Raw genomic sequence first — 12,027 nt, 5'->3', positions numbered from 1 at the left:
CATGATTATGAACGAAGTTCATAATGTCCAATAAATTGAATAAAATGCAATAAAAACCATAAACAGAAATTATGATCTAAAATAAAATAAATGATTCTATCCGTTTCTCTTGAGTTTCCCATAGACCACCTCCAATATCCTTCCTTCACCAGTCTCTGCACTCCTCACCCCGGATAGAGGGCGTAACCCTCGCAAGGGAGCTAGCCTTCGGCTAGCAAAAAAAAAAAAAAAGCTCAGTGTCGGTAAACTAGTACCTACCATTTGCATACTGAGGAGGAGCATATTTTAGTTCTATACACTAGAAAATCTACGTTATATTAGTGCTTTTGTGCAGTACTTTCTGCAAGTGTTGCTACGCTGCTTGGAGAAGTAGTCTGTATACACATGAGTAAAACATTGCTGGATTGGTTTTCAGTCTCCCTATCATTAATTTTGTCCCTGACTGATTAATTATACCGTGATAAGAAAGCCTATGTATAAGGCTAACAATGCAGTCAAAGCATGTATTTGTATTGCTATTTTCGTGCTATTTTTACAGTAGCGAATGCAGTTTTAACTGGATTATACAGTGCTTAAGGCTACACATACAGATTTAAATGAAGTCAAGGACGGAGTTTCTACCATTCCTTCATGTGATTTTTCCATGTTTCCCTTGGTGAATGTATAGCAACAGCTGGATTTAGGCCTATAACATTCTTATTTTGTGAATTTTCCATTACACTTGAGTTTTAATATGACCAGTAATAGTGACGCTCCATTATTACTGTCATTATCTATGACGTCATATTTTTTTAAAGTTTTCACGTCATTATTTTTATCTGGAAAACTAAGGAGAAAATATACGTAAAACGGACAAGAACAATTAACATTCTCCATAGTGTTGAAAGGTTATTCTTCTGCAAGTTCCTAAAAATCACCGTAGTTTGCGTACTTTTTACCCGTAAATTTTTCTCAGTGTGGTTTTTCAGGAGATAATTCATTGAAAATTTTTCTTCATAAAGATACTGTTTGTGTTATGAAATGAAGCTACTGTAGGTGTTTCAATGCCGTTGTACGTATTTTCTTATAATCAAAAAACACCTTAATACTAAATTGATCAAGTACAAATTCATTGAAACATATTTTAAGTGAGTCATTACTAGGGTACGCAGATTATCTCAATCAAGACTGGGACACTCAGAAAATTTACATGAGTCATAGTTGTATACTTTTTTTCTGGAATACCGTATAAGAATTAATTAAATCATAGGTCAACATTTACCAAATTAGAGTGACGGATAGTAAATTATCCCAATAGTTGAGTATTGATGAAAAATAAAAGTGATATTTTTAAAGTATCGCACGAATGATATTAACTTGGGGTTTGAAGAAAATTTGAAACATGGAAGTTTTGAGTAATTTTAGGGGCAGAGACAGATGATGTAACCAGATGCATCATTTAGGGGGGTAGGGAAGGGCAATTGCCCCCCTGAGTTTGAGATGTATGTAGATTTTATCAAAAAATAGTAGTAAATCAGTGAAAAATGGGAAAGTTCATTTATATGAAGGGGTCTGCCTCCTCTCCCCAAGCAAACTCTGAAATGACGCTCCTAGTTGTAACCCGGACGCCTGGAAAATCAGGACACTCCAAGTAACACGAACAAGTTTATCTTACTCATCCTCAAAGCTTTTAATTGTGTCGTATACAAGAAAGGATTTCTTATAAGTACATTTTCAGCACTTGATGGTGGGAAGTAATTCTGGACCAAGGCGCTAATCATTCAGATGCACAACGATATCAGGTTGAACGTCTTGTAGCAACTCTTTATCAGCCGATTTCAGGAATGACTTCAGTGTTGGGAAAGTACTCAGACCAGGGTTTAAAAAAGTTAGGGGGAACGCGGGAGAACGCCGTTCCACTACTTCCAAAAGTTTACATATGGCGTCCCTCACTTCCTAAAAATTACATGGGCAAAGATAGGTACGGCGGACGGTTATCCGTCCCCCTACCTTTTTAGATCCACTTTTTCCATTGACACAGACTATTATCATCATCTCGGCTTGCCTACAGACTTATTTTTGTAATTGCTGCCTCAATTCTGTCCTTTCACTGCGTGTTCAGTATCGGCACTTGATTTCTCAGGACGCCCACTCGCCAAATACACGTTCACAGAGTACCACATTGGCAGGTAGAATCAATTCCTCGCCTACCGTAGGAGCCATTTCTGTTTTGAAAATGATTTTTGCAGCATCATAAGAAGCCAATATCATATTCTAGTGAGAACTTACAGGAAAATGTTTTCGTACTGCTTTTATGAACTTTCTGAAATTCCGTTACTTTTATCTTGAAAAATTCTAAAGACTTATTTTTATGTTGCGCATATTTACAGAAGTTGTTTCCAACCCTAAGCTGAGAGTAGCTTGGCTTCATTGATTCAGTAGCAAGTGTATCATAACATATAACATACATGGGCAGCGGCGCAAATCTGACTTCAACATTGGAGGGGACGGGTGACCGTTCCCATAATTTATTTTTTAAGCGATGTTCAAAATTTTTATCAAGTTAAAAAACAATGCTCTGGAGGATCTGGGGAGCAGAGTTGTCTTCAACATTGGGAGGTGGGCAGATTTGAGACTTATTCTGGGGGAAGGGGAGATGAGACTCATATTACCAGGGTACGAATTACCGGGGGGTGAGAGGGATTTTCCCCTCAATCACATTTTGATCCCCCCAAACAAATCAGCTGAAGTATCCCCACCGGGGATGCTCGATTTACCCCCAAACTATGCTCAGTGTAACTCCAAATTTCACTGATTTTGCCATTTCTTGTAAGTTTAATCTTCTAGCTGTATTTCAATATGATCGACGTAAACTATTCAATTTTGGTAATTTCCACTTACCACCTAATTACCCACTATTTCCAACGTTGTTTAGTTGAGCTTTTTATTATTACTACGCTTGTTACTTGAAACTGTACCTTCGTACCTTTCAGTTCGTCATCGTTTGTGAATTTGAAAGTACTAATTGCGTATAACACAGCTACATATGGATTTATAAATGTTCTTAGCGGTTGGTGAAGAAGAAGTAAACAAATACCTTCTTCCACCATACTTGGCGAAGTTCAGACATGTTATATTCATCCTCTACATTTATATCGATTATAATCTTATTTTAATTTTTGTTATAACATGTTATTTTATCTTCCAGAGTACTCTTTGTTAGCACATGGTCTTCATTCCGTAGTAATTTGTGTGTATGCAACTCAAAAAGTGCATTTAATTTGTGATAATTAGCATAGTAATCACTGCCTTTTACAGTTTATGGAAATGAAGTTTTGAAACTACATTCAAAATCTAAGATATAGGTATTCTCTCGTATGTATATGTTAACGTACACTCTGGGGATACGCTCCTAGTGAGCCGACATGTTAGTAAAGGTAGTTTTTAGGTGAATAAGCGCATAATTGAAGATTTGTTTCAGCATTTGTTAATACGACTGGTTCTCCGTGTCATTGTCCGTGTCTGTATAAACATTTAAACTGGAGCGGGTTAACCCTTCATTTTTCCATCTTTTCGTTGTACAGTTTGCTGTCCACGCTAATATTGTTGTCTGAAAAACTTCAATGTAATGTTTTACTTTATTTGAATAACGTAGCCCATAGTAGTAATGGCGGCACTCTGCCTAACTTTGGACTTTGACCCCGACCTTTATGACGTCATAGGTCAAAGGTCAATGACCTTGGCCCGGGGTCAATGACCTAGGGGTACATAGGACCACCCCCTCTAAATTTTGGCAGGGGTACCATGGCTCACCCCCTAAATTTTGGCAGGGGTACATAGGACCACCCCCCTTAAATTTTGGAAATTGCCAAATCTAAAAATTGGGTGTGGTAGCCTAGGACCATAGTATGTACCTCTATCAGTATTGGGGGTCTATGTCGTTCCCTTTTATGGGTAAAAAATTGCCAAAAAGTCAAATTTCGTGGGTTTTTGACCTAATTTATCCCCTTTGATGAGGTGTTATTATCCTATATAGTTATATGGGCGTATACAGGGGTCCATTCCCTTTCATAAGACATGGGTATATTAATGCACCCCTTGAAAAATTTGGGAGGGGTACCTTGGCCCACCCCTTAAATTTTAGAAATTGCCCAATTTAAACATTTGCTATTATAGTACCGGACCCTAACATGTATTATGATAAATTTGGGTGGTCCACCTCGTTCCCTTTTAGGGGTACAAAATTGCCAAAATATAAACGTAAGGAATACGTTGTACCACGTGTTTGTTTTTTTGGCCCAATTTATCCTCTTAGATGAGGTCCTATTACCTTATATGGTTATATGGTTAGGTATAAGGGTCTATTCCCTATCATAAGACATAGGTACATTTGTGCACAAAATTAAAAATTTGGGAGGGGTACTTTGGCCCACCCCTTAAATTTTAGAAATTGCTCATTTTATATATTTGGTATTATAGTATAGGACCCTAACATGTATTATGATAAATTTGGGTGGTCCAACTTGTTCCCTTTTAGGGGTACAAAATTGCCAAAATATAAACGTAAGCAATACGTTGTACCACGTGTTTGGTTTTGACCTAAGTTATCCCCTTGGATGAGGTCCTATTACCTTATATGGTTATATGGTTATGTATAGGGGTTTATTCCGTATCATAAGACATAGGTACATTTGTGCACCCCCGGGAGGGGTACCTTGGCCCACCCTTTAAATTTTAGAAATTGCCCAATTTCAACATTTGGTAGAAATTGCCAAATTTTAGTACAACCACGTGTTTGTTTTGGCTCAATATATCCCCTAGGATGAGGTCCTATTACCTTATATGATTATATGGTTATGTATATTGGTCCATCCCCTATTATAAGACATGGGTATATTGATGCACCCTTTAAAAATTTGGAAGGGGTACCTTGGCCCACCTCTTTATTTTGGAAATTGCCCAATTTAAGCATTTGGTATAATAGTATAAGACCCTAATATATATATATATATTACTATAAATTTGGGTGGTCCATCTCGTTCCCTTTCATGGGTACGAAATTGCCAAATTTTAGTACAACCACGTGTTTCGTTTTTCACCTATTTTATTCACTTGGATGAGGTCCTATTACCTAATATGATTATATGGTCATGTATAGGGGTCCATTTTCTATCATAAGACATAGGTACATTGATGCACCCCGGGAGGGGTACCATAGCTAATCCCTTAAATTTTGGAAATTTTTCAATTTAAGCATTTGCTATCATAGTACATGACCTCAATATGTATCATGATAAATTTGGGTGGTCCACCTTGTTCCCTTTCATGAGTAAAAAAAATGCCAAAATATAAACATAAGCAATATGTTGTATCACGTGTTTGGTTTTTGGCCCAATTTATTCCGTTTGAAGCGGTCTTATACCGTATATGGTCATATGGTCATGTATATAGGTTCATTTCCTATCATAAGACATGAGTACATTGATGCACCCTTTAAAAAATTTGGGAGGGGTATCTTGACTTATCCCCTCAGTTTTAGAAATTGTTTAATTTCTATCTTCTTGGTATCTTCGTACAGGTCTTCAATATGTACCACTATAAATTTGGATGGTCCACATCGTTCCCTTTCATGGGCAAAGAACTACCAAAAATCAAATTTCGGAGGTTATTGACCCTTTGATAAGTATTTATCACGTTATATGGTTTATTACCTTTATATGTTTATGTTCTCTTTTAAATTTGGGAATTATAAAATAACATAATTTGTAAACGTTTTCTAAGACCCATTGTAGATGTTGGTGTTCCTCTTATGGCCAAATATTCAAAATTTAAAGGTTATTGACCGGCTTTATTATTGAATAACTACAGGATTTATTACTTTTTCATAAGACACAGGTGTATTTGTGTAGACTGGGAGGGTACATTTCTTATTGTCATATCAATAATTGGTAATTGTTCTTAAAATTGGATAGTATCTCATTCATTGGGTAAATCATTATGATCACGTAATCAGTTATTGACCTATGATGGGATTAGGAGTCCAGGACATTGGTATATTTAAACTTTGTAGGATAATTTGAGAATTGTCAAATGAAATTGAGTCATTGGTATTGATTATTACAGCCAAATATAAACGTAAGCAATACGATGTACCACGTGATTGACCTTGATGAGGTAGTGTACAGGGATACATAGCTAACCTTATTGAAACTTATGACTCATAGTCTTAAGGGAATACATGCTACAACACTGGCAAAGTTATTGTTGATGCAATTTGATTGGTTGATCACTATCTTTCGTGCAATCTGATTGGCTGATCACTATCTTTCGTGCAATCTGATTGGTTGCTGATTTTCAAATCTTTGCTGCATTCAGTTTTAAGTTTTATTTAACATTTAAAATCTTGGTTTCGTTCAACATTTTGCTCACTGATAAATATGATCAAAACCGTTTATTTGTTAATCGAATAGTTAAAAACCGGATAAAGTTTGACGGTTAACCGTGAGACGTGAAATTTTTTTTGTTTGAAAATTTTTTGTTTGAAAGTTTTTGTTTGAAAACTCTTGTTTCAAATTTGTGTTTGAATTTTTTGTTTCAGAATTTTGTTTGAAATTTATGTTTCAAAATTTTTTTGTTTGAATTTTTTTTTGTTTGAAAATTTTTTGTTTGAAAATTTTTTGTTTAAAATTTTTCGTTTGAAATTTTTCGTTTTCAAATTTTTTTGTTTAAATTTTTTTGTTTCGAATTTTGTTTTTTCAAAATTTTGTTTGAAAATTTTTTTCGTTTTAAAATTTTGTTTGAATATTTCGTTTCCAAATTTTTTCGTTTCAAAAATTTTGTTTCAAAGTTTGGTTTGACATTTTTAAAAGTTTGTGCACTCATTAGTAAAGAACCGGAACTGTTTAGAACTAAAACCTCTGGCAACATTGTGGTGCAATAGTACACGTCAGAACATGATAATGCAACGTCATCAGTTTCGCATCATATATAAGTATCGTTCGAGTTAGTATTCATGATAACATCATCATGGCTACTTGTCTGCAGTTTCTAAACACACGTGATGTGATGAAATCATTTACCAAGATTACTGATTTACAACAGAATGTACCTTATAGAATCTTAGCTAGCCAAACGATTCCTACAAAGTTTGGATTAAGAATCGTAGTGAAGCTTGAAAATGATAAGAATATAATTTTACCAGCAAGATATTTACCCATGGAAGCATCGAAACAAGAAGAACTGCTGCGTTTCTTAAATACTGGATTTGTATCTTTATGTTACAAAGGATTCTTGGGTCGAAGTCATCAATTTGAATTTAGTACACAGCCAGATTCGTCAGAAATTGTGATGAAATCATGAATTCAAACGTCAGCACATTCCTTTGACGTCAGACATAGTTGTATGAATTTGGTTGGTCGGCATGACGTCAGCAACTGAGATGAAACTATAAATTCAAACGTCAGGACATTCCTTACCAATGACGTCAGCCGTAGTTCTATAAATCAACCAATACAGTGTCATCCCACGAAATCATTTGAGCAAGTGCTTTTCAGGAGAAAAGATGTGTACTTCTAACGATAAAGAATTCATCTTCGCAAGCTATTATCCAATAAATATATTTCAAACAAAACATGTGATGATTGGTATCAGTGCTAGAACATTTGAACCAGTAATTCGATTGGGCAAAGCAGAACAATTTGGTGTACAACTGACCTGTGAAGAATGGCAAATATTATGTTCACGAATCGACCAAATGAACGATTATTTTCATGATGAGCTAAATGTGACCATAGTCAAATCATTAGGCTCAAATCATGAAGTGGTGCTGCGTACAGTCCTCGAAGAGAAGATGGTGCTGTTACGTAAAAAGAGTACATTCCATGTCCCTCGCAACATGGTGTATCTAACGGAAACGGAATGGAACAAATTCATCAGCGTATTCCAGTGTGTTAAACATGCAGTGGAAGTGTGCAACAAAACAAGTATATTCCTGAAAAAGTACTATTTTGAAAAATGTGTTATGCATATTGTACAACATGTATCTAGATATTGTGATGGTTGTCAACATCGTTCGTGGGTGCATACCTGTATTGATAAACAGTTTATTTGTGATCAAATGGACATTGAGTTTCCACCAATTGATATTGCAATAGACCTTAAAAGACTTCAACTGGAATTAAAATTATATGCTAAAGACAAACTAGTGCAAGAAGTTCAAAATACATTGTATCGACAATATCCAGAACCACTATCTGGTATGGATATATGTGGAGTGTAATAAAATGATCCATTTCAATGAATTTTGTTTTTTCATTTCAAGTACAACCCCATATTCTGATGTGTACTATTGCACCACAATGTTGCCAGAGGTTTTAGTTCTAAACAGTTCCGGTTCTTTACTAATGAGTGCACAAACTTTTAAAAATGTCAAACCAAAACTTTGAAACAAAATTTTTGAAACGAAAAATTTTGGAAACGAAATATTCAAACAAAATTCTGAAACAAAAAAAATTCAAACACAAATTTGAAACAAGAGTTTTCAAACAAAAACTTTCAAACAAAAAATTTCCAAACTAAAAAAAATTTCACGTTTCACGGTTAACCGTCAAACTTTATCCGGTTTTTAACTATTCGATTAACAAAAACGGTTTTGATTATATTTATCAGTGAGTGCAAAATGTTGAACGAAACCAAGATTTTTAAATGTTAAACAAAACTTAAAACTGAATGCAGCAAAGATTTGAAAATCAGCAACCAATCAGATTGCACGAAAGATAGTGATCAGCCAATCAGATTGCACGAAAGATAGTGATCAACCAATCAAATTGCATCAACAATAACTTTGCCAGTGTTGTAGCATGTATTCCCTTAAGACTATGAGTCATAAGATTCAATAAGGTGAGCTATGTATCCCTGTACACTACCTCATCAAGGTCAATCACGTGGTACATCGTATTGCTTACGTTTATATTTGGCTGTAATAATCAATACCAATGACTCAATTTCATTTGACAATTCTCAAATTATCCTACAAAGTTTTAAATGTACCAATGTCCTGGACTCCTAATCCCATCATAGGTCAATAACTGATCACGTGATCATAATGATTTACCCAATGAATGAGATACTATCCAATTTTAAGAACAATTACCAATTATTGATATGACAATAAGAAATGTACCCCTCCCAAAATTTAAGATTGGTACACAAATACACCTGTGTCTTATGAAAAAGTAATAAATCCTGTAGTTATTCAATAATAAAGCCGGTCAATAACCTTTAAATTTTGAATATTTGGCCATAAGAGGAACACCAACATCTACAATGGGTCCTACAAAACGTTTACCGAATATTGTTATTTGATAATTCCCAAATTTAAAAGGGAACATAAACATATAAAGGTAATAAACCTCTGTACATACCCATATAACGTGCTAAATAGGGGTCAATAACCTCCGAAATTTGATTTTTGGTAGTTCTTTACCCATGAAAGGGAACGATGTGGACCATCCAAATTTATAGTGGTACATATTGAAGACCTGTACGAAGATACCAAATGCTTATATTAAACAATTTCTAAAACTGAGTGGATAAGTCAAGATACCCCTCCCAAATTTTTTAAAGGGTGCATCAATGTACTCATGTCTTATGATAGGAAATGAACCTATATACATGACCATATGACCATATACGGTATAAGACCGCTTCAAACGGGATAAATTGGGCCAAAAACCAAACACGTGATACAACATATTGCTTATGTTTATATTTTGTCATTTTTTTTACTCATGAAAGGGAACAAGGTGGACCACCCAAATTTATCATGATACATATTGAGGTCATGTACTATGATAGCGAATGCTTAAATTGAAAAAAATTCCAAAATTTAAGGGATTGGCTATGGTACCCATCCCGGGGTGCATCAATGTACCTATGTCTTATGATAGAAAATGGACCCCTATACATGACCATATAATCATATTAAGTAATAGGACCTCATCCAAGTGAATAAATTAGGTCAATAACGAAACACGTGGTTATACTAAAATTTGGCAATTTCGTACCCATGAAAGGGAACGAGATGGACCACCCAAATTTATAGTAATATATATATATATATATTAGGGTCTTATACTATTATACCAAATGCTTAAATTGGGCAATTTCCAAAATAAAGAGGTGGGCCAAGGTACCCCTCCCAAATTTTTAAAGGGTGCATCAATATACCCATGTCTTATAATAGGGAATGTACCAATATACATAACCATATAATCATATAAGGTAATAGGACCTCATCCTAGGGGATATATTGAGCCAAAACAAACACGTGGTTGTACTAAAATTTGGCAATTTCTACCAAATGTTGAAATTGGGCAATTTCTAAAATTTAAAGGGTGGGCCAAGGTACCCCTCCCGGGGGTGCACAAATGTACCTATGTCTTATGATACGGAATAAACCCCTATACATAACCATATAACCATATAAGGTAATAGGACCTCATCCAAGGGGATAACTTAGGTCAAAACCAAACACGTGGTACAACGTATTGCTTACGTTTATATTTGGAAATTTTGTACCCCTAAAAGGGAACAAGTTGGACCACCCAAATTTATCATAATACATGTTAGGGTCCTATACTATAATACCAAATATATAAAATGAGCAATTTCTAAAATTTAAGGGGTGGGCCAAAGTACCCCTCCCAAATTTTTAATTTTGTGCACAAATGTACCTATGTCTTATGATAGGGAATAGACCCTTATACCTAACCATATAACCATATAAGGTAATAGGACCTCATCTAAGAGGATAAATTGGGCCAAAAAAACAAACACGTGGTACAACGTATTCCTTACGTTTATATTTTGGCAATTTTGTACCCCTAAAAGGGAACGAGGTGGACCACCCAAATTTATCATAATACATGTTCGGGTCCGGTACTATAATAGCAAATGTTTAAATTGGGCAATTTCTAAAATTTAAGGGGTGGGCCAAGGTACCCCTCCCAAATTTTTAAAGTGGTGCACAAATATACCCATATCTTATGAAAGGGAATGGACCCCTATACATGACCACATAACTATATAGGATAATAACACCTCATCAAAGGGGATAAAATCGACCAAAAACCAAACACGTGGTACTACGTATTGCTTAAGTTTATATTTTGGCAATTTTGTACCCCTAGAAGGGAATGAGGTGGACCACCCAAATTTATCATAATACATATTAGGGTCCTGTACTATAATACCAAATGTTTAAATTGGGCAATTTCTAAAATTTAAGGGGTGGGCCAAGGTACCCCTCCCAAATTTTTCAAGGGGTGCATTAATATACCCATGTCTTATGAAAGGGAATGGACCCCTGTATACGCCCATATAACTATATAGGATAATAACACCTCATCAAAGGGGATAAATTAGGTCAAAAACCCACGAAATTTGACTTTTTGGCAATTTTTTACCCATAAAAGGGAACGACATAGACCCCCAATACTGATAGAGGTACATACTATGGTCCTAGGATACCTATAACGAAATACTTTAGTTTGTATAATATTTACCTGTACCGTGGGCAAAAAGTGCTCATAAATATGTAATATACTTAGTAGAATGTTCATTTTAAATTAACAGAAAAGAAGAATGTTTTTAATATATGTAAGAGATTATTATGGGATAGTTGTGACTATGTACATGTTATGTGTTGACCTAGTCAAGTGAATTTATGTATTTTACGGTCTTAAAAAGAATATTTAAGACATATCAAGCAATAAAGGTGAGACTAATAATCTTTGAATATCTGAGTTGATTTTTGCATAAAGAAAAGTAATTATCGCTTCGTAACTTATATTTTACAAGACGGACCAGGTTGACGACGCTTTTCTAAAGAGTCGTTATAAAAATTTGGTGCCGAAACCCGGGACTTTTGAAAATTCAGTTCCCGAAGAAGGAAAGTAGGGCTGAATTTACTTGGATATTACCATTTATGAATACGAACTTAACCGTATTACGAAGCGGTAAGGTCATCAAAAGAAAAATGGATAGTGA

The sequence above is a fragment of the Thermobia domestica genome, chromosome 2, assembly GCF_964235325.1.
Source record: "Thermobia domestica chromosome 2, izTheDome1.hap1.1, whole genome shotgun sequence".
Lineage (NCBI taxonomy): Eukaryota > Metazoa > Arthropoda > Insecta > Zygentoma > Lepismatidae > Thermobia > Thermobia domestica.
The sequence above is the reverse complement of the archived record's forward strand: the minus strand, read 5'-3'. Positions refer to the sequence as shown.